Source organism: Centruroides vittatus, unplaced genomic scaffold (genome assembly GCF_030686945.1).
Source record: "Centruroides vittatus isolate TY-2023 unplaced genomic scaffold, ASM3068694v2 scaffold_3038, whole genome shotgun sequence".
Taxonomy (NCBI): Eukaryota; Metazoa; Arthropoda; class Arachnida; order Scorpiones; family Buthidae; genus Centruroides; species Centruroides vittatus.
In genome coordinates, this window is record NW_027122698.1 from 431,636 (window position 1) to 456,759 (window position 25,124).

The 25,124-nt window shown below is 30.9% G+C and overlaps 1 protein-coding gene and 1 long non-coding RNA gene across 2 annotated transcripts in view; both read left to right on the forward strand.

Moving 5' to 3' along the window:
• Positions 1-25,124, forward strand: part of LOC136988014 (uncharacterized) — a 234,304-nt gene that overhangs the window by 10,521 nt on the left and 198,659 nt on the right. The gene's annotated exons all lie outside the window — the stretch shown is intronic.
• LOC136988019 (uncharacterized) lies at positions 7,091-8,730 on the forward strand. Its single transcript, XR_010882712.1, has 3 exons — positions 7,091-7,156; positions 7,300-7,489; positions 7,577-8,730. It is a non-coding gene; the product is annotated as an uncharacterized lncRNA (long non-coding RNA).

Consider the following 25,124-nt stretch of genomic DNA (forward strand, 5'->3'; position numbering starts at 1 on the left):
AAACCGAACATATAAAAGTTCTTCGATAGAATATTTTTCGGAGACTCGGTGTTATTTGACTTGCATTGGTAACCTCTTCTGACATCCAATAACTAATGCCAAATTATTTAACCCTGTATGATAATGAACACATGACAAATGGATGCTTCTTATAACATAATACAGTTCCATTAACCTGCGAACATAAGAACGTTAGAAGTATTTGTTTTTTTAGAAATTTGTCCATTAGCCTTACTATTATGCAAGACCAACAGCTACGCACGCAAGCCTATGACAAAATTTGTTTAATGGAAAAAGAAGTTTGCCATTGTCTTGATTAGATGCTTGTCCTCTAGATGCATCCGTAATTTAACCTCTTGGGATGCCGAGTGTCGTATATGACACACAATTTTCCTTTCAAAGAATGAGAAGCAGCTTTTCTTTTTTGCTTGTTAAACAATTAGGCTAGTTATTCCTTTCATCACTAGAGTTTAGTGAAGCTTATTAGACCACATGCATCCCACTGTGATAGAGATGAAGGAAAATATAGTGACGCCAGATACGTCACTAGTAAAGAAAATAAGTGATTGTCTGAGCACACGTTTTTGGAAGTGATCACAAATATGACTGTTTCATGTAAGTATTCATTTTTCTCTATTACTATTGATTATAATTTTACAATTTAAACGTGTTTTTGTTCAGGAGACTTCTAAGATTATATAACAGTATTTTTAAAAAACTGTATTAATAACAGTATTTCATAAGATGAGCTAACTTTTGAATGTGTCGTATATGACACGTTGGTTCTTAGTGTTACAATAATTACATTACAGCCTATGAACTGTTTTCATATTGGCAAGTTATTTACTTTTATAGTTATTTTGTCATTTAGTCATCAATATGTATTCTATTATTTATTTTCATTTTTTATTAAATTAATTTATTAATAAAAATGATTATTTATTTTTATTAATAAATGAATAAATTAATTTCTGTGATTTGTTTTTGTATAGTTATTTATCTGGTTTGCAGGATTTTGTTTGTTAAGAATTTATAAATTATTAATATCATAAATCATATATTAAAACTAAATCATTGATATTATAAATTTTTCAGTGTCAACAGATGAAATAAGGAAAAAATATGTTGATATTGATAGAAATTTGTGTGGACTGGAATGCTGGATCCAGTGATGAAGACAGTGACCAAACATTTAAACCAGTCAGAACATTTATCAACCAAACTGTCTTGAAGAATGTAAGTCATTAGATGATACATTTGACGATGATGAAAATGATGCTTCAGCTATGTAAATAGAGGAAGATTTCTTGACATCAGTTCAGTAACAGACTTCACCATGGCGCCATACAAATAGATTTAAGCCCTTGCTACCAGCTGTTGCATTTCAGGAAGAACCCTGAAAGGGTAAGGAGTGTGAGTCTGAAGAATATTTCTTGAATTATATTCTTGAGAATCTCTTTGATGTCATTGCTTGATGGTGACATGCACAAATCAAATATCACTGATTCACCTGGAAAAACTTTTGAACTTTACTGCTGATGAAATGAAAACAATTTTTGGATAGCCTGCAGAAGAGATAGCAGAGCAATAAAAAAAGAGGAAGAAAAACACACTTCAATATTTAAAATTTAAAGTAAAAGTGTCAAAATGGCTATTACATTCAGATAGTACAGAAAATAAAAAAATGAACAGTGAAGATGACAAAGAAAAGGAAAATAATAAAAAATACTCCAACTCTACATCCCAGAAAAATACAATGCAAAAGTGGAGCAAAACACATACCAGAAATCATTACAAATGGCAAAAATCACTGCTGCCAAATGCACTGATATAAAAGTGTATGAGCTACAGTATACTGTATTAAATGCAAAATCCATCTGTGCCTTGTGACAAATAAAAATTGCTTCAAAGCATGTCATATGTAAATATAAAATGTCAATTATTGTACAAAAACAGTCAAATAAACCATTTTTACATGAACAGGACAGTTTGCATTTTGTACAGGTAGAGACCCATTGTGTCATATATGACACATGCCATTTTTTAGTGACCGAAAACAAAAAAATTAAAAAAAAATGATAGTTTACTAAAAGTGACACCCAAAGGTCAATAATATAACAAAACTTCAATAAAAAAACAGTTTTTTTTCTATTAGTGGATCTCAAGAGGTTAACATGAAAATTACAATTTACTTTTAGTGGTGCCAAAGTTTTTTTGAAACTTGTAACTGGCAGTTATGAGTAACGTCTTAATACTTTCATTTGACGTAAGAATTAAAAATTTTTCAGTTATAAAATGTTATAAATATGGACTTTTGTAATTAGGAAATGAAAAACGTTTATTGGAAAAAGCGAAAATACAAACAACATTGAATCCATGAATGTTTCACGTGGATTTTTTCAAGTATTCGAATTACATACGAAATGTTTTCTATTTTATTCGATAATCGAGTAAATAGATACACGAATTTCCTAAATTTAGTAAATATTTACTGAATGTAAAGAAGAAAATGAACTAGTTTCCTTATTTTCTTGTACAGTACCTCATCCTAACGACGTGACTGAAAGGTTTTGATTAATGTTTTGTCTGTATCGTGGATATGAATTGTTGCTTTTGAATCAAAGAAGAAATTGGCCCTTAGTGTTAATTTATCGAAATTCTCAGAAAGTGACATCACTTTATTTTAGCTCACCGTTAAAAGCATTAAAATAATTGCATCTCATTTTTTCAGATTTTACAGCTGATTTAATTATTGCCAAATATCTTTTGTATATTTAAGATTTTTTGTTGTTAATCATTTAATACTTTTTCAAATGTTTTTTCAATTGAGGAAAAAAATGAAATTTACTAATTCTTTATTATATATTTAATTTCTACATTTTTCTTGAAGAATTTTCGTCAAACGTTAGAAAACAGAACTGAAAATTGGAAAAAACAATCGAATACTTACTTCTGAAAATATGGATTTGAAATTAAAAACATTCTACCTTTCAACAAACTTGCTGTAAAGATTGTGTTGATGAATAAACATTGAACAGTTTTTAACAACAGGAAGCGGGAAAATTTTTAAAAACTGTTCTTTCGTGTTTTTTTGTAAAGCAAGCGCTGAGTTGTTTGTTCCAAATCTCCTTTATCTTTGATTAAATTTAGATTTATTTGTTAAGATTTTGTTGAGTAATTATTTCCAAGATGTGCAGAAGTATTTTTTTCTGCATTCGTAGTAATTAACATTTAAGTTTAATATTTTATATTTCGTAGATTTCGCAAATCAAAGTCTATCAAATAATAATAATAATAAAAAAAATTAAAGTAAATTCCTACTTAGGTCAAGAAAAAAGAATTTTATATTAATTACTTTTTATTAAATAATTACAATTAATATAAATATGTATATTGTGATCTGCTTCAGTTTATCCTCACAGAAAAGCATGATGCCTCACAGAGAAGCAAACTTAGGTCGTCGGACTTAGCGCCTAGGACATAAAATCCTTAATCCTAATATTAATTAATTACATTTAATTAATGAATTAATATTTGAAAAAAACTGTATTAACATCAATTGTCATCCACTACAAGTTAAATTAACATCCACTACAAATAAATAAATAAATAAATATATATATATATATATACTAGCAGACCAGGCCACGCGTTGTTGTGGCTCAAAATGTATCTATTATAAATGTATAACACTTCCTTCATGGGGGGGATTTCAAAATATCCTTTCTTAGTGTACACTCTCTTGACATACCTTATTAAAACGCAAAAAACAGCATCTAAAATAGTATAATAGAAGCCGAGTTCTTCACGGTAAGCCTTAATCTTGTCCATCTCCCCCAGTGGGGGGAATTTCGACATGTATATTATATAAAAACACGTGCGTATTTGAATGCAATGTTGCATCAAAATTTCAAAGGAATTGGTAGGAACAAACGAACGTTATATTTTATTTATATAGATAGATAGAAAATGATCTGCTTTAGTTCATTCTCACAGAAAGGCATAATGCCTCACAGAAAAGCAAACTTAGGTCGTCGGAGTTAGCGCCATCTGTTGGACATAAAAGCCTTAATCCTAGATGATATCTTTTAATTTATATGAATGTTTAACGGAATAATATATAGCCTATGTCCACCCTGAAGGTCCATCCTAAATATTGGTGAAAGAATTTTTGAAATCGGATGAGTAGATTCGGAGATTACCTGTTACAACCAAACTTAGTTACCTCTGTATACATTAGTATAGATATATAGGGAGAGTGTGAACTAATAGTAGAAATTTGAAAAAGAGGAAGTTTATCTGTGGAAATTGTGGCAAAGAATTCTGTTGGAAGTCACACTTTGAAGGCCATAGGAGGATTCACACAGAAGAAAAATCGTTCTGTTGCCAGTTATGCGGTAAAACGTTCAATCACATATCACATCTACGAAACCACCTGAGGATTCATTTCGGACAGAATCCTTTTACCTGCGACTATTGCAAACGAATCTTTATACATAAGCAAAATCTAGTAAAGCATCTTCGAATTCATACTAGAGAGAAGCCATTTAAGTACAATTATTGTTTACGAAAGTTCGCTGACAAAAGCAATTTGAATTCTCACATCAAACGCCATAGCCGACAGAATCTTAATTAATTAACATAAATATAGTAAATGTTTCAAACTTGGAAGTAATAATATAATTTCGAAATTTACCATTTATTCATTTCTTTTGACTTTCTCTTGAAACTTTATTAAAATAGTTAATTACAAACTTAAAATGAAAAATACTGTTAGAAAAGTTATGGAAACAAACATGTTTTGGAATTGAGAAAGAGTTTTTATGCTATCAAAATTACAATTACATTTGCCTCCTATTCTATCAGATTATAGGATAAAGATATGCATTATACAATTTTTATGAAAGGAAAATTGAAGTACTTTTCGGAATTTGAGACATTTCGAAAGTCCAGATTTTACGCCTTTTTATTTCGAAATTAAAAATGAACATTAAAATTAGAGAAAAATTGTTTTTAAAATCGTATTTACTGGTATCTTTATGGGTCTCAATATACACATTTAACTATGTATACACTCGTATAACAAGGAAAAAAGTATGCAATATTTCTTTCCTGCAGTATAATTTCTAAATAAACCATTTACTTTTACTTTCTGGCTGTTATGTATATATAACGATGGAAAGTGTTGGAATGGAAGACAGAAGGGAGCCGTGTTTCATATTTCCAGAAGGGTCAAACATACAGATTTTGCCCATTATTAACAATTTTAATTTTTTATAAAACTCGTTCCTAGCCTTAAAATTAAGTTTTTGTTATATTTTTTAATTGTACAGTAATAAAAATATAAAACCTCATAACAGATGACGCCACATACAATTTTATTTATTGTCGTTAATAATATAAAAGTTATTCTTTAAATAAAATTACATAACAGCCGGGAAATTTATGCAACTCGTTGCTGGATTTTTAAATTATTTTTTCTGTCAAATTCTGAAATCTATTTTTAAAACAAGAATCTATCGAAGCAATTACAATTATATTCCCAAATCATCCTTTTGTTTTACTTCGGATTCGAAAGAAACAGCTGAGATATAGAAAATTTGCGCCAAATAATAAATACATCAGTCAAATATTTTTCTCAGAAGTCTTTCTTTGGTAAAGATAACTCTGGCACTTCGAATCGAACGGTAAAAAGTAGGGAAATATTTTGTGGAAATCGGTTGCCGTTACCATTGATGACCACTAACGGTGAAGTCACGGGTAACAGCTAGTATAGATATAAATATATGTTTCGATGTGTTTTTTAGCCAGTTTCTTGTATTAAGTTTTACTAAATTCATTGCGATAAAAATATTCACAAACATAAGTTGCAGAAAATAACGTTTGAATTTTTGTTGAGTACTTCCTTAAGCTGGGAAATTGATATATTTATTCATATTTTATTCCACGTGGGCCGCAAAAATATTACTGCGGGCCGCGTGTTGCTCATCCCTGCTGTATGCGATCTATTGATTTTTGTGCTAGTATGCTATCTTCATCTTTTAAGTACAAAATACTGCCTCTTTTTATTCTGAATTTAATTCCTTACGGGTGATTTCTTGCAAATTTACGGCAAAATATATATATATATTGTTGCTTAAGTTTTGCATACCAATGTATTATATAGCCCCAAATAATTACATTTAAAAATAATAATTAAAACTGGCCTTTACCTCGAAACTGAAAGTGAAGTAAAATTCAAAATAAAATCATCAAATCAATTAAAACATAGTATTGTGGGGCGTGTGGATAACATAGTTGTTTTCCGTTTTCGTTGGTTTGGTTATATTTCATGCAGGCAGAGTTGAATTTCTCTTTTTATTACTTATTTGTAGTGTTAGTTTTTGGTTCAGTTGGCGGTGACGAAATATTTTGCTTTTAATATATATATATAGAGTAAATATAGATATAAATTTAGATAAAACTAATATTATATTGTCTTTATCGGCATTTTTATGCCGCTTAATCCATTTTACACTGTTTCTTATGGAAACATTTTCTTTATATTTTTAAAAAATTAGTTTTTGAACAACTTTTAGGAACGAGTTAACTTCGAAACTAGAGGTTTGACTGTGTATATGTATAATACAAGAATTCTTGATCAACAGTTAATCAATCGATGTTTCTGCGTAAATCAAATATGGTTCCTCATTATTCAACCGAACAATCACCACCCACTACAACAAATTTTCCATTAATAACAATAATTTCTATTTTTATTTTATCATTAGTAAAAAATATTTTCTTTAATAAAAATGAGCAACTAATTTCAAAATAAAATAAATTCTTAAAGCTCCATTGAGGATTAAAAAAAGCAACCCAAAAACAAAGAAGAGAAAGTATGAGACCCAAGTGCCCAAGTTTACGGGCGCCTCCGCTATTCACTCTTCTTCACATTTTCATTTCCTTCTTCAGGTTTTTGATGTTGAACGGATATTCCAGGGAACTAAACTTCAAGCTACAGGCCTGGAAAACCTGCTATCAAATCCGAGTGAATATCCCCAGAAATTTTTCACCAGTGGGCTGTCTCAAATATGTCGGGCCTCGTCTTTTTCTACCTGACCGTCTCCCTTGTGGGTCTGACCAAATCTGCAAAGGAATTGTATAAAATACGTTTGTCATTGAAAACAGGGCAAGAAAATTTACAATGAAAACTACAATTTTTGATCAAAATTCCGTTTTCTCTTTACACGTCGTCATAATAAAACTGTAACAATTGGCAATTTTATTCTTATTCATTGCTATTAAAGTATTATTTAGTTCCAGCTGTTCACATTATGGATTCAGAGACAATCGAACTTGTAACATCAGACGGGAGTAAAATAATTATTTCTTCATCCGCTTTTAATAAAATTCGCAACGAACAGCTGGAATCTATAATGGAATGTCAAAAAAGTTCGAGGATTCTGAAATTGCCATACCCGACAGAAGTTGTCGCTCGGGTCGTTAAGTAAGATAATCTTAATATGCTGTGTCTTAAAATACAAAAGTAAAAATATTCGCGTTCTCATAAATATATTTCCTACTTATCTTGCAGCTATTTGTGTACAAATGACCCTCAGTTAAAATCTTTGGACAACGCTTTCCAGTTGTATGACTTGAGCAGAAAATATTCAATTAGAATTTTAAGCAGGAAATGCGAAAAGTTTATTATCGGTCGGTTAAGTAAGAAAAATGTATGCGCAATTTACGATTTTGCGTGCAAAATGAATCTCTCTCAGATGGAATATAGTTGCTGGAAAATTTTCGATACGTATTGGCCAGAGATATTCGAGGGAGAAGACTTCAAATCCTGTGAAACTACGACAATAGACAGGTTAGTGTCTCGTCCGTTATACACAAATATGGACGAAGTGGATATATTTTCTGGCCGTCTACAAGTGGATCGAAGAGAAGACCAAACGAGAGATTGGAACATCATTCGTTCAAATGGATGAAAACGCCAAGAAACAAAAATATCGAGAAGAATTGCAACCGTTTCTTGAAAAAATCAGATTCTTAGCCATGAGCAAATGGGAATTAATTAACAAAGTATTCAAACTCAATTTGTTTAGTGAAGAAGAAGAAAAATCCATTCTCGTCTGCAAGGAAACCAAAAATGTTTCAGATTACCCGAGTTATTTCAGCAAAAACTCAAACGACAGATGCAGGAGCAAATCTTTAAATTACGCATCTCTATTTGAGTTTAAACATATTAAAGAATTCCCTCGCGTAACCGAAGAAACTAAGAAACCATTTACATTATTCAGCACTGAGGTATTTGTGAGGGAAGATTGTTTCGTCACTAATCTCGATCTTCCCATAACTCTTAACATAAAATACATACCATTGCATATCTATGGCTACATAAATTCGGTAGAAAACGGTGTTTTTCATTTGGAATCTTTCTGCAATTTCCCTAGGAAAAGTCGAGTTGGTTGAACCAATATTCGTCGGGAAAAATTCGACTTGCCGTCTGTGCGCAGTTTTTGCTCAAGATCACTGGCTCCTTCACAATATAAATTTACCTTTACGATCAGCAGACACTTTTGCTACTCCCGAACAATCGGAGGGGGTGTTATTTGAAGAGAAGTTGATTAAAGACGGGATCATTGAAGAAGAAAGTGATAATTTTTACTTCCGCGTCTACTTGTACTTTTAGAGAGAGTTCATATATTGTTTTACTTATATAAATTCGAAATACAAAATCTGAAAATTATTTTAGAGACTTGACATTATTTCACGGCATCAAATTTTATTTCGATGAATTGTTAAAAAATTTCCCGTTTATTAATAATTTAATCAACAATTTATAAACAATATTTTTAAAATAAAATTTTGCGTATTTAAACATATTCAATTTTTTGTAATTTTTAACACTTCGTTCCTGTAGGCATTAAGAGGCCTATTTGTTTACACACATTTAGCCGAAAATTGCGATTATCTGGGCCGACATATTTATAATTAATAGCTTCTGCTGATGTAACGTTGAAGGATGTGATGTGTGTTGAATCTAAATTTTAGATTTTTTAAAAAGAGTTTAAATTCCTTAAAATTAGTTTAATTTCGCATCTATGGACCAGAGTGATGCGTATTATTAAAAAAAAAAAAAAATCAGATTACCAAACGTTTCTGTGTAAGATGAGTCACTTTAATTCCTGAAATGGTCGCTTAGTGTTGACCGTGACGTAATTATATCGAAACAACAAACGCATTCGAGTTCGAACATGTTTTACTTGTTCAATTAATACGTGCGTCAATCTGAACTTATTTAAATTACCATGAGATTTAAATAAACATTATTTCTGATCTGTAAGACCCAATTACGGCATCCAAAAATTCAGTATAAGTCCTGTCTATATATATAATCGAGACGAGTTGATAATAATAATAATCAGCGCAGAGCCCAAACAGTTACGAATTGAAAGTTGAAATTTGGTACTCAGTTAGGGTACATCACGAAAACGCACACTAAGAACGGGTTTTTCGAAATTCTTCCCCACGAGGGAGAGGGACAGGATTAAGACTTAAAACTTCCATCAACAATGGAAGTGTTGAGAAACAATGGAAGTGTCAAACAATGGAAGTGTTCAGAGAAAGCGACATGCAAGATGCAGATGCAGTTTTTTTCGTTTTAGCGGGAAATCGAACATATTTTTGGATGGGTCTAATAGGTCCAGACTAATTACAGAATTTCTTGGATTCTGTGAAAACGGGTAAGGTCGACTATAACGTAATAATCTTAACCTTCGCTATCGTTACTTTTTCCGAGCAACGCCGGGCTTACTTGCTAGTTAATTGATAAAATACTAGTAGACGAGATAAGTTTAAGTAAGACTTTGTTTATTACTTTTCATTATAGATGTTTCTTTTATTAAGTGTATAAAGATAAACTTTCTACACTATTATTCTATCTGATAGATGACTGGAATAATTTCTGATTGTAGGTTTTAAGTATATAAGATGTTTAGTGTTAACTGTTAGAAAAATAAAAAAAATTTAGCTGTTTCCAATTCCTTTCCAAAATGATTTATAATGGAAACATTTTTTAAACAAAATTAAATATAACAACACTCTTATTGTTACACGCATAATAATAAGTGTAATAATAATTCGTAATTTGTTTTTAAAATAACGGTTACCTTAACAGAAAACAATTTGCTCTAACAAAACAAATGTGCTATTTAAATAGAAAACTCTTTTACTTCAAATATTCACGTCTGTGGATTATTCTGTGTAGATTAATAATAATTGAGAACATACATCAGAGAATTTTGCATAAAAATACTACCAAGTCTCATTCTTTTTCTTAATTCATTGGGAGTGTTTTAGTATTTGTCGTTTTGCAAAGAAATGATGATTTTACTTATCTTTTTCCAAATGTACAACTGTAAAATTTGCAAATAAATCGAAACATTTGGCTAAAGTTTGGCAAAAGTAAAGAATAAAATCCTGATTCGTATTTTGAAAGTTAGCTAATATATTAGTTAGCTTTCTCTTCATCAAGCTAACTATTTACTTCTAAATATTAAAATGTAATAGTGAATTCATTCTTTCCTTATTCTGTGTTAGAATACTTAACGAAAACTTTCTCTCAATATCGCCCATAAAAATATAAATATAATAAAATAATTCTGAAAGTTTTGTACAATAATCAAGAAAATTGCATTTAGAAACCAGTGATATGTCGAAACGGTCCAGTAGACAAAGTCGTACACAACCATCATTCCAAATAAGTTACGCTCTATGTAAAAAATTATTCTTTGTAGAAGAACATAAACTAAAAAATCATACTATCATACTGTGAAATAAATAACAACGTATTTAATTAAATTTCAATTATGACTATTTACAAAAATTATTAAATTTTCGAGTCTGTCTTACATCCTTTTTTACACCTCAGAGATTCACAGTATAATGGCTTGAATTAACGTATTTAATCTATTATTGGAATAATAGCAGACAATTTCAAAGGTAAAATACGAAAAAATCTTTATTAAATTAGACAAATCCACGATTCACTATTAAAAATAATACACAACAAATTATGCATTCGTAATCTATTAAATAGGCCTATCCGAAAACAGAACGTCGCGTTTTAAATATAGTTTTACACGTTTCTGTATTGTGTAGTTTATACTCGGTTCTTTTTTACTAAATGTAAAAATTCAGAATTTTATTTTCAAGTTGTCTGATATTAGTCCTTGACATGAATTAAACCACGTTTTCTAAGACTGGAATTCTATATAACTGAAAATCTTACAATTACTATTTTGCTCTTTCTTTAATTTGTTTTGTTTGTTAACAGTAAATGTATGATTATTATCGAGAATGCTACAACTAATATTTAACATCAAATCTGAAGTTAAGAATATGTACAAAAATATTCATTTTTGACTCTATCCATTAATCCTTTAACACAACCATAGAAGTAACCGTTACATTGGTTTGAAGAAAACCTTAATTAAAAAAAGACAAATAACAACAATAGGTAAAAATTCACAAAGTTAAAAACAATCAAAAGTCAGCCTTTTATTCGAGGATCTGAATAGAACTAGGGTAGATGTACCAGTTTTGGCCAGTGTACCAGTTCTGGCCAGAAAACAAATTTAACTTAAAAATATAATCACCACATATTCAAATCCGTCCAATGAAACAAACTTTTATTGTTAACTGTTCACATAGTTAACAATAAAAGTTTGTTTCATTTGTGATTATATTTTTAAGTTAAATTTGTTTTCTGGCCAGAACTGGTACTACACTAGCCAAAACTGGTACATCTACCCTACATAATTTATAACAGAAAAAAATTTGTTAACGTTGTAGCAATTTTCTATTCATTCATACCTTGCAAGATTATAGAATGGTAGCCGTGGCAGTTTACATTTGCAGCTGCATATATTTGTGGAGCTGCAATTTGAATATGAGTGCCATCAATAGCTCCTACAACACCTGGAAAGCCACTCTTGTTGTGTAAACTTTGAATAGTTTGCTGCACTCGCTTTCCCAAAAGCCATTTGATAAACTATGGTGCAAGTTCTGAGAGAGCAGTGCATGTTGTTTGCACAGTACGAAATAACGTTGATTTAAATTCATCACACCTGTCACTAACAGACCTACAATATATTAAATATCTTTTTACTACATTAAAATTAATACAAAGAGATTAGTAGTTAACCCCAGTTACGTCTGTCAAGAAATGACTGATTCTGTCAATATTGTATAAGAATATAACGAACTCACCCTAAGAATATTCTATATAATTTCAAATGTTTCGTGTAAAGGTTTCAATGTACTGTACCTCGAAAATTTTTATTTCATTTTTGCACGTCTTTCGTAAAATTTTATTCGTCAATCGTCAAATATTTGTGAGAATAAACTGCAAAGATAATCTCATTTTTAAAATGTATATTTTCTTTCCTGAAATTTCTTCGCTAAATGCTGCAACGAAATGTAAAATGGAGTATGATCTTTTTCACGATAAAAATTTTATATCTTTTTGTTATACAAATCTGTAGTTTGTTAACTTAATCTTTAATTTTCGTAATAAAAATTTTTCTTCTGGAAAAATTCGACTAATTGTAATGTTTCAAAAACAAGATATGAAAATTTTGTAATTATAAATTTACACTTAAGACGCAATTAATGGATCTTTGCACTTAGCATTAGAAAATGCCATTCACCGAATCACATATTTCAGATTGCGCAGAAATATCCTTCTGCTCGAAATTACTCCTTTAAAGGTTACGCTAAGATTTCAATCATTGGTTACTTGTCGCAATAGTACTAGTATTGCGGGACAAGGTCCCATCCGAATGAGAATCAATTATTACTATTACTTCCAATACAGCAAAATTAAATATTTATTTAAATACAGTGAATTCAATCCCACCATACAAAAAGAAAGCAAGATGTACAGCGGTGGTAATAAAACCATCTGTTTTCTTTATCAAAAGAATAATTGTTTTCAGGTGGATTAATGAAAATATAACTGGGCCATGGCTTGAAAGTAACAAAGCTGACGACAGGAAACGATTCTCTAAAAGCTCGAATTAAAGGATCGAAACATTTATCGCACACACGATCAAAAATATACACAAAACATTTCTTCTGTAATATTTTGCGTTTGAAACGCTTCAACTTCTGGAATTTTTTTTTCACAATCTTATATTTCACGTGTCGGAAGCAAAGAGAAAAAGCATTTATCTTTTCCCCATGAAATATTGTACATCTTTCTACATATTTCTTTACAAAACTAACACTTGAATTAAGGTTCTTCTTGTAAAAATACGCTGCTAGATCATTATACACGATGACACATTTCGTTTCTTTTACCGATATATTTGCTTTCTGGCATACGCGCTCCATGCGCGTGTTCCAACTGTCGCCCGGTATCGCATACAGCAAGAGTTCATCTTCATATCGATCCAATGGATAATTAATAATATTCAAGCCTGAAATATTCGGAAATATTGATAATAGTATTTCCACGGTTTCTTCTGCTGATGAAGACTCGGAAGATGCAGAAATTTTCTCTACTTTATCCTTGCATACCTTCCAGGTGACTTTGTCATCTGTGTCAAACACGTGATAGATATTACTACATTAAGTGACAAGAATACTAAAAATTACTCAAGTACTTACCACAAATTTCTGAAATGTAATTCCGTAAGTTACGAATACGAAAGTCTTTAGTTTTGTCACCTATATTTAGAGAATTCGGCAGTATTTCGTGTTTTTGTGCCAAGAACCAATTGCATTGAAAGTTGTGGTCGAAGCCTGCGTAATGACGTACTTTGCTTGATTCGCGGATTAAATTCACTGGAATTTCCTATTGAAATTAATCAGGATAATTAAAATCGTGTCGATAAATTCTGATAATTGTAAAATTTATTTGGATTTGATATTGTTAAGGTAAAGACTTTAATTCATAATTACGTCTTTGTTAATGTATTAAATTGAATTGATGTGTTTTATTTCTTTCTATCGTTTTTTTTAAATATTTGTATATATTAAAAAGTTATTTAAACTCAGTTTTATTGAATATTTAATTACTGTATATAAATCAATAAAACTGTAGAGTCGCTATGTAAAATTCTGTTATTCTTCACTTCTTTAAATTAACAAAATTTAGTATTAATGTCTATGACTCAAATGAAACATTTTATCGTTAATTTTGCGTTGACAAGTCTGACTTAAATACGCGACGACACATCTCAGTGTTTCGTTCGGTGGTTTGTTTAATTTTTTCCGGCAATACAATAAATAAAAAAAATTATCGTAATAATTATTTCATTGAGTGCGTGTAAATTGCAAAGAAAAAATTTGTGCCTAGATCTCTACAATCAAGAGATAGAAGATTCTATCATATGCATTTTCTAAGCCAGTTTCGATTCAAACCATGTTTCGAATCCTTTTGTTATTATCAAGAGAAACGTAAATTAAAACGTTGTTTGCAAATGGAACATTACTGTGTGAAAGCACCCGACAACTCGTATTAATATTTAAACAAAATTTTCTGCTGACAAATATACACAAAATCCGTTTACCTGATGTAATTTTAATGAAAAGTTACAATCGTGAAATTTAGAACCCAAACTACGACCAGCGAAACAAGTTCAGCTTGCAAAGATATACGACGCATCACTATAAAGATAAGCCCATTTTTGGTATGTATAAAATATACAAAATATTTGTGGCCGACCTGAGTATTATCAATTACGCGCAATTGGCCTGAAAACAGAAAAATTTGCATACCACTGAGTTAAAAACGCTTTTAGAAGAAAAAGAAATGAATGAAGCAAGACTTAAATGAAAACTTCTTCACAAATAAAAAATTTAAAAGTCAAGTATGAAAGATTCTTTAAACATTTATAAAATGTGCAACACTATTAAAACTTTGAACAAGAAACTATTATTCAACATGTGTTATCATTATATAAATAAGCCATGATAGAAGTTACATGACAACGATCACTCAAACTCAATCCTTTCACGACAGAACACAATTATCACAGATGCATACACTTTGCACACATAGTTCACAGTAATGAATTCGACAGCATTCCACATTCATTCTCATTATCCATCTTATAGAATGCTTTAAGTCTTAAAACAGTTACAGAAAACGTAACATAACACAACACAGAACATCACTAAATCTCAAACTTCACGATATGTACTGTACGTAACACCTATAAAAAATTTTAAGTTGCGCGTTATTTTTTTATTTCTATTAAATTGCAACCATCTTAATGTAGAAAACTTCCAACACACTTGTAGTATATCAACAATATATGTTTTTCAATTTCATTTCTTCTCCTGCAAGTTCAATCAATTGATTTAGATAAAGACTGACACTTTGATCTTAATGAATTTTACGTTTATCAAAATGGTTGATAATTCGTTAAATGAAAAAATAGTTTTTAAATCCATGTTGTAATCTCGATCATTTAAAAGAATTGTGTAAAATTGACCCGCCACCAAGAAAATAATTGAAAAATAATTACCCTTTTGATCATTGTTATTTTGTGATACATGATTCTGTCGACAACATCTCTCCATCCTGTACAGACTTGTCTACATGCGTCTAATTCTGCGTCTTTCAGATATTGAAATATATAATAAAATATTATCTCTGGCAATTCTGTTAATCCGACATATCCGCGTTGTGATATTTGGCACATTTCTTCTGGTCCTTGAAGTAACGTATCTTCCATTTTCTGAAATGCTGTAAATAAAAATAAGTTGTTAAAAGAGCAACAGGAACGTGTTCTGAATAATGCGCTGTACATTCTTTTTTAATGAAATTTTTCACTAAGCCTGATGGTGATAACGCATTCGTTAAGTTATTTGCGGTGTTTTTTTTTTATAAAATCAGCACTGCTGCTTTCGCTACGAAAGCGCTGCAATTGGTGCTAAATGTCTTTTAACATCGCACACGGGGCAGAGCCGCAGTTCCAAAATGGCGGATCTGGGTGCAGCTGTTAAAATGTGTTGCGAATAATTTAATTCGAAACATTTTAAAAGTATATCGTTTTTGTAATGTCAGGCTTTCTTTAGGAGATCGAATTAAGAATTTAAATTTAACGTGTGCAACTTCTTTCTACGACATGAAGCAAGGAATAAAAGATTAAAGATTAAGAGATAAGAAAAATTTCTTTAAATTAATTTGTAAACTAAAAAGCAAATTATTTCTATGTAAAATAATAAAATAAAAATTAATGCCTTTAAACAGAATTTTGCCACGAGGTGGCCTATCTACCTCATCAATATGTAAATGAATACAGTCATACGCATCAAACCAATAAGAATTCATTTGTACAATAGAATCTCTGGCTTCGATGTAAAAAGATCGACTAGATGACAAAAATTAATTAATGTACAGAGAAGTAAAAACAATTTTATGTTTGCAAAGATCTGTGATTTGAAGTTGGCTGAAGAGGGGCGTCAACAGCCCGAAACGTGTACAAAACTTAATACACGTATCAACTAAAGAAAAATTAGTGATGAATTTTGCCATGTGTCCGAGTAAATACACTATATAGTTAGTGTTCAAGTTGCAGAATAAGAACCGGCACGGTTTCATAAATAATACAATAAATTAATTTCATTATAATTTGCAAGTTCTATTTTACGGCGGTGTTAAAATATAACTTTACTTTGGCGCCTGTTCTCTACGGCCATGGTTCTCAATCCGTGCTCCGTAAAGCCACTTCAAGCGTTCCGCGAACAAATCAAATATATAATGAAAAACTGATGCAAAGGAAAAATCAGTAGAATGTATAATAATTTTTGTGTAGGAATGTAATCTGCAAATGCCAGTGATGTCATACACTGGACCAGGAGTCGCCATAGTGGTCGATATCGATCCCCAGAGATCGATATAACATTACGGGGGGTAGATTATCAAGCTTAAACTAAAGATAAGGGGGAAATAAGGATCAAGCTTATCCGTCTCACTGATGTCAGATACAAAACTTATTAACAAATATACAATAAACTAAAAAAATGCAAAATTAAAAGAAATGTATTAAAATAGTGAGTCCTTTTTTTGCTTGTAACAAACTATTTGGTAGGGGGCATTGTGAGGTTTCGATAACTTGTAACGGATCGATGATAAAAAAGTTTGGCGACCCTTGTACTAGATCGAGTGCTCTCTTGATATGAAAAAGGTTTGCCATGCCTGCTTTAAAGCTGATGTAAGTGTTCCGCAGAAAAAAATGTCAAAGTTCAGTGTTCTCCGATATGAAAATGACTGAGAACCACGGATCTATCCGACGGCACGATTTGAATAAAATGAAATATACATCAAATATTTTTATGGACTTTTTTACTCCATTTAGCTATATGAAACTGTCATAAAACATATTATTAAAAGTGCAAACCGGTCCCGTTAATACTAAAAAGATAACGAATTTACTTACACATAAAAGTGTACTACATCATTAATGAAAATATTAAAACATTACATTTTAAATGTGGATTAAAATCAATATATAACGTATGATAATGCGATATATAACTAATAATTCTGCTTTTCTTTTAAATGACAAAACCGTTTTCATGTCTTAAACAAAATTAAATTACAGTAGAGCATCGATTATCTGACCCCCAATTAACCGACCGCGTTCTAGTCGGAAAATACAAATGTCCGCTAGTGATGTGACGATACAATATTTGGTTATGTCTTGGCTACTTTAATATTATTTTTCAAATTTTTGCATGTTTTAGCTGGCAGCACTGGCTCGACCATGAAAGGGAGGCTAGTATTTAAACCAGGCCTAATGCACTATACCAATAATGTATTTTTTCATACTTTTCGGTTATACGACCAACCCCAGTCCCCAATTGAGTCGAATATTCGATACTCTACTGTATATTTATTTACATAAAGACATTAGACATCTGATGTTGCATCTAACAAATATTTATCATGATAATATAATTATTGTCCTTAGCCTTTGTTGGTTCATGTAGTCAATAATAATAATATTAAGTCGTTCTAATTACAATAAAAATACTATAGTATATTATGATCTATCACATGATGTCTCCAAAGTTCAGGAAAAAGAATAAGTTATCAGAGAACACGTCAGAGATGAGTAGTCACGTGACCGAATAGCATCCACAAATGTCTCGTGACACGCTTCGTACGCGTCCGCCGTCCGATGTGCCGCTCCGCGACGAAAAATCAAGCTTAAGCACGGGATTTCCGAACGGTGCACACTCGGTAAGTATTCCTACAATTTTTTGTTTATAGCATATTTTACGTGGATTATTCCAAAAAATTATACCTGTTTTGGAAATGTTCGAGTCAAGTTAGTCTAGAATCAATTATTTTTATAAAAGAAAACCTTTCAAACAGCCGTAACCCTAAACTGCACAAGTGTGGAGTACTTTATTTAAAAACGAACGTCAATCTGTTCGTATTGTTATGGTTGGTCGAATTTAGATATCAAATAAAACGTGGTAAATTCTAAATGTGCAGATTACTGCAGATATTTGAATGTATGTTCGAGTCGATTCAATTGTTAACGATTCAACCATTTTCGAGTGCTCACGTTACACGTACTCCACATAGACATCACAGCCATTACAATTTATTTCTGTGTATTCCCATGGTTACGCGTTCTTCCAGTTTACAAATACTCTCAACAGCTTAGAGAAGAAAACGCATAACGTGATGAAAGGCCAACGGATAATCAACTTCTCGCATTTCTAAATATATCATCACCTACGTTCGCGTCAAATGAACATACATTTCTAAAATTTGTATAGAAATTACTATTTGTAAAATATTTAAAACAGAAGTACTTACCAAAAATTTTAATTATCTAACTCGAAAAAATGAGTAACCGAAACTAAATAAACTCATACACGAGTCTACCAACCGTTTACGATGATAGAACAGAGACAGAGTGTTGCCAGATGTTTTCTGCTTTTGTAGCCATATAATTTTAAAAAGTAGCCAAAAAGTAGTCAACTCCCCAGCTAAATGCCACAGTCAACACGTATAAAGAATTAGATTCAATAAGTGCAGTCTTCAAAATTTAGAACACCAACATCGTGTTATAAGTAGTCCATACATATTAATTAATTATTCAGTCTTAAGAACTAAATAAGGTGAAATAAATGCAACACATATTTAGCAGCCTTTATTTCAGTTCTCTATTATTTTAAGACGTACAACGTACAGTACAATTTCCAACTATAGAGAACTTTCAAACTATAAATTATACTTATTAATAGTTTTTCGTAATTTATCAGGTAATTTGCATTCACTCACACGTATGTCTCTGGATAATAAGTAAAATCGAATGTGAAGGTGTGCGCGTAAAAGTTGTACCCAATTTGTACCGTGTGTCATTTTATAAATGGTTAACAGCAGAGAAAACTCTTTTTACTGAAGCATTTCATATCGGTAGTGCAAGTATATTCAATGCTGCTTCAGCAAATCGTGTTGCAGGATTGTTACTTGTAACATCCTTACCTATTATGATTGTTTTCCAGAAATGTTCTTCCATTGAATCTGGAGTAATTCCTGGAAGTTTTTGGACACAGCGTATCAACTTCTCGAATTCGACGCTGTTAAAATGGCATATGGATTTTGGTACTTTGCAAATGTTTTTCATGATTGATTCAATTTCGTGAATCTGTAAAAGTTTTGCAGATCGAACACTTTCTTCTAGATTTGACCACTGTATTGAATTTGGTAGGCGAATTTGTAATTGATGAATTGTTGATTTTAGAAAAATTAAAGCGTCTTTCCTTAATTTGAAATTTTGAATGAACTGAAAATGATGAACTTTCAAGAAAATGGTGGAAATTTGTATCCATGTCACAGTCAGGTATGAGCAAGTACACTGATTCGAAATTTATCAAATCCATACATAAAAACTGTCCTATAGAATGGCTATGTACGACTGAAGGTTTTATGATTCTTTTAGCAAATGACATAAACCCTGCCTGTAATTAATTAATAGCTGCAATAGTATTTATACTGTTGTGAAAATCCGGACTTGACGAAAACTTTGGGCTTGAAAATTAAATTTTTCCGAAATATTTCAGGTTAAAAAATTTTCCCAGCAAAAAACTAATTGAAATTTTCGAGATTTAAATTTTTGATATCTAAAGAAACAAATTTTATTTGAATGATCTAGTGTTTATCGTGTGACCCTTTGATGTATGTACAAGCATGGTTTAAACAGTTGTTCTCAACTGATGTTTCACAGACTTCTCTGCTGGTGTTATAAATTTCAGAAATATATTCAGAATGCTTTACTTAAAATATTATATATATATATGTAATATTAATACGTAATTCATTTTAATAATATAATATATATATTATATTATTAACCCTCCTTATTAACCGGTCCATAACATATTTATATATGTTATGGACCAAGTGATTAAGATGCCGGAAGGCCGCAGATTGTTTAACGTCACTAGTTATTAGAGAGGTTGAGGCGCATGTTCAAACGTTAAACTTGTATGGCAAGAAAAGTACACGTTTGACGTTTTTAGTCCAAATAAAAGATTTTGCGATGCACGTTCACAACATCCCATGAGTCAGTGAACGTCGCGCACTGAATCACGAGATATTTTTTGAAAAACGGCGGAAACATTCAACAACGATAAGTGTTACTAACGAAGGTAAATAAGCAAATTAAGCTATTTGAAAGTATTTATAGGATGTTTAATAACACTAAATAATTATTTTTAATTAGCATCGTGTCTCCTACCATATGATAAACAATAGGACAACCTCATACTTTTTTCGAGGGAAGTACTGGCTTATGTAAATCCGAAAGCAGCTCGAAAAGTTATTTTTAGAAAACTAACAAACGTATTACGCTGTTGATGGTAGAAGATGCCGTGTATCTGACAGTCTTACAAATCACCCATTCATATACCAAAGACATACAAATTGAGTTAGGTCTAGAGCAGCGTTTCTCAAAGTGGGCGATAACGCCCCTTTGTGGGCCGTGAGTAAATCTAGGGGGATGTAAAAGAATGTATTTTTTTTTACATTCTTTTACGGAGGCAGTAGCCTCAAAAGAATGGTCGTCTCCGAGGGACTGTGAATCCTAAAGGACTGTTGATAGTGTGAACGGCGGAAGTAAAGACAAAAGACAAAGTTCCAACTTTGTAAAGTCGTATTTAGCATCGTGTTTTTTATATTTATTAAATGTGAATAACGCCGGCCATGTTCCTGTATTTAATTTTTACTTAAAATATCAAACATATTTAAGAAAAATGTTATTAGATTGAAGAACAGGAGGAGTAGTGTGTTAGAAATTTTAAGGGTAAAAGGGAACAAACATTTTTCACACAAATATCTTTATGAATAAAAAATCAAATATACAAAGCATATACAATGGCAAATGATCATTCAAACAGAGATTTTTTTATAGCATATGTATGGTCCCTATCAATAGTATCAAGTTGAGCCTTAATATAAGACTTTTCTAACTCAGTTGGCTTAGTTAATCTTGAAACTGATTTTATTTTACGTTTGGTTGACTTAAACCGCACCTGTTGAGTAACATTTTTGTTTGCAGGTTCTATTTTTGTTTCAGGTATTTCCCCAAAGTCTTTACCACTATCACTGTTGTTAATTAAACTTAGTATACTATCTATACCTATCTTCATCTAAATTTACACCTGTTAAATAATATTTTACTAAATCCTATTTTCCAAGCAGCCTCTCTTTCGTATGTTTTTGTATCTGAATTGCTGTGGTGAATGTAGCAGCAGTAAATGTAAATAATTCACTCTGTTGCTGGCTAACAGGATCATCAGGCACCTGATCTTGCAAAGATACTTCTGATATACTGTATTAGAATAAGTTGATACAGCATGAATATGTTGGCAAATCGTATAGTTAATATGATAATTAGGGCAACTGCAACTGTAACTATGGAAACATATATTTACACACCTGAGATGGCAGTTTCTGCTGGACAGTTGTCATCTGTTTCTTTCCAAACACTGTATTTTACACTTCCCTCTTTTGATAGAACATTCCACATTGCACAGTTGACCTGAACTATACTATCTTTATTTATATTTTTACTTTTAATATGATTATTTTCAATCTGTTTTAAGCGATAAGATGATTTATCCTTAATTGCCTTATGCAGTCTGTCAAATAGTTTATCCCTGGTGAATCTTATTAGTGCATAAATTACCCTATCCACCCTTTTTCGTTTCTTTCGTTTCTTTGAATTTTATGAAAAGATTCCACATACATATTACAATTTATCCCTAAACCTCTCCTGTAGCTTTATGCCCACTGGTAAACTCAGTTTGCATAATGACACAAAAAATAATTTCCAAAATCTCGTGTAATATCATTATTTAACAGATCATTAAGCATACTATGTAAAAGGGATTGAAATTCTTCCTCATTTCTTCCTTCCAATAGCATCTTGATACATTTATACACTTGTATCTTAGTTTCTTGTGTACCTTTTACTTTCTGGAGTTGTTTTCTCCAGTTTCTGTCTACATGCCATATACAAAGTAAATGATTTTGTGGTTCTGGCATTACATGATTCCATGCATTATAAAATGCAAGATCATCATCTGACATAAATACTTTTGACTCAATAGAACCAACTTTATCACAGATTACCTTGAAAAAGTGGGTGAGAATTGCTGTATCTACTCTGTTAGACAATAGATAGGCAGCAGGAAACCCTCCTCCATGTCCGTCTACAACTAGAAGTGTAGTTAATAGGAAATCATAGTTAATAGTTCTATGTGTGGAATCTAGACAAACTATATTATTACCAAATTGCTGTAATGATGATGCTTGAAAAGGTGTCATTAACATGAGCATAAAATCATCCTTTTCAAGTAAATCAGTATTGCAATCCTTTTTCTGAGGCTTGTAAAATATTACAGGGGATTTTTATTTTTGACATGTCATTTAGCCAAATCTCTACATTTATAGCATCATTATCATGCGATCTCAAAGATTGATAAATGTGAAACTGTTTTTCAATATTTTTTAAGTCCTGGTAATTAGGCCACTCCCATAGCCAATTTACTTGCTATTTGAGTCTTTTCATTCTCAATGAGATGAATATGTGCAAGGTCAGAATCATGTATGTGTGGAGCAAACAATGTACATATAAATTAATTAGAATTATAACTGTGAAAAACTTCTATTGTAGAAGGACAGCACGATGTCATTTTGCAGGATCCCTGACTTTTAAGTTGTCGTCTTCTCTCATCTGTTATCAAGTTTGGTGTTCCTGATCGATGACAGATGTAGTAAGTTTTATTTCCCTATGAAGTTCTAAAGCCTGTCTGTTTTCTATATATGCATTTAAATTCCTTCTCTTCTGCTAATTTCCAACTCTGGAATTCTAAAATTGTATAAAAATGAATTGCAATTCTTCATAAAATAACAATTAATATCAAATGTAATCCTAACAAGTTACTAAGGAATTCTGATATATAAATACATTCCAAGTTTTTGAATTTTGCTCCTTTTTTATATATTTTAATCTCATGGGATGTAGTTAAATGGATTTTATTAATGCTAATTAAGATTCTTTTTAAATCAAAAAGCCTACACTGTATTGTCAATTTTTACATTACAACTGTTGAGTACTGTACAAACAAGTATTATTTAGAGTAGAAGAGTAATCTACTTTTATTATTACCAACAAGGTTTATTTATATTTACTAAAAAATACAGAATTTATTCTATTTTTAATAAAATGTAAATTTTATATGGCTTTGTGAACCTCTTCCACTGTGAGGGCTTAGAATAGAATTTATTAGGCAAATGCTATCAGTTACATAATACCGTATACTGTTCATACAGTGTTATGTGATATAGTATAAAGCAATATTAAATTTACAAAATTAAGTATGTAACAAATAAACAATTATTAGCCTACTGCCAAGTACCCACACATATAAACTAAACTTTTTAATGTGCAGCTATTTCTCAAAAACGGTACAAAATTCATGTTACTACTCATACATTGCATAAAAACTTGAAAAATCTCTCTTAAAAATTTACAGTGAAGTAAAATCTATAAATTAAAAATTATTTATTATTAGCTATCATACTGCAACTGCAGAATTAGGCTATGTGATTAGTCTCTTCTTTATGTAGAATTTTTGTTTTCTATTGTATTTTTTAGATTTATTCAGACCCTTTATAAGGAAATGTAATCAAGTCAGTAAGTAAAATTTTACAATATATTTTGTGACAATTTCTCTATGTTACAAATTACAAGATTTTATTACAAATTATATTATTGTGAATTATTATCATTATATTGAACTAACCTTTTTTTTTTTTAACATTTAGACGTCTAGTTACGCTGTGTTGATGTTTTGTCTCCTAAGGCATTTTTAACTGTCTTTCTGTTGATTAATTTGTTTTTTTGGTTCCTCCTATTTCCTTTTATACTTTGTCAATCTCCATGCCATTATTTAAGTTTATGGTGTTGCTTTTATTAACGATTGCAAAGTGTTCTTTAAATTTACGTAAATAACTGTCTTTTTCTTTGTGGATTATTTTTACACTTTTGATATTGGTTGTATATCCATATTTGCTGCAGTGATTAGTCCATGGAGATTGGTTATATTTGTGTCTAATTGCTGCTTCATGTTCTTTTATTCTGGTTCTGGGTTGTCTTCCTGTTTCTCCTATGTAGATTGCTGAATTTTTGCATGTACAGTACATTTAATCTCATGTACTACTTTCGCTTCATCTAGTTTATCGTTATTTTTAATTTTATTTTTTAGTTCGGCTGCTAGTATAATACCATTTTTTTCTGAAAACATTTTTATATTTTTTATATGTGCCTTTTATATAGGGAAATGACGTATATGTAATATTCTCATTCTTGTTTTTAACATTGAGTCTGTTTTTTATAAATGCTGTTATCCATCTTTTTAATAATCTGTTTGGGTAGTTGTTCAAAATAAAAATATTTATTACAGTAGAGAGTCGAAAATCGGAATCAATTGGGGACTGGGGTTGTTCCGATTAGTCATTTGTTCTGATTACCCATTATGTACGAAAAAATACATTAATCTGTCTGATGTTCAAATTTTTCTCCGTTGCGTGT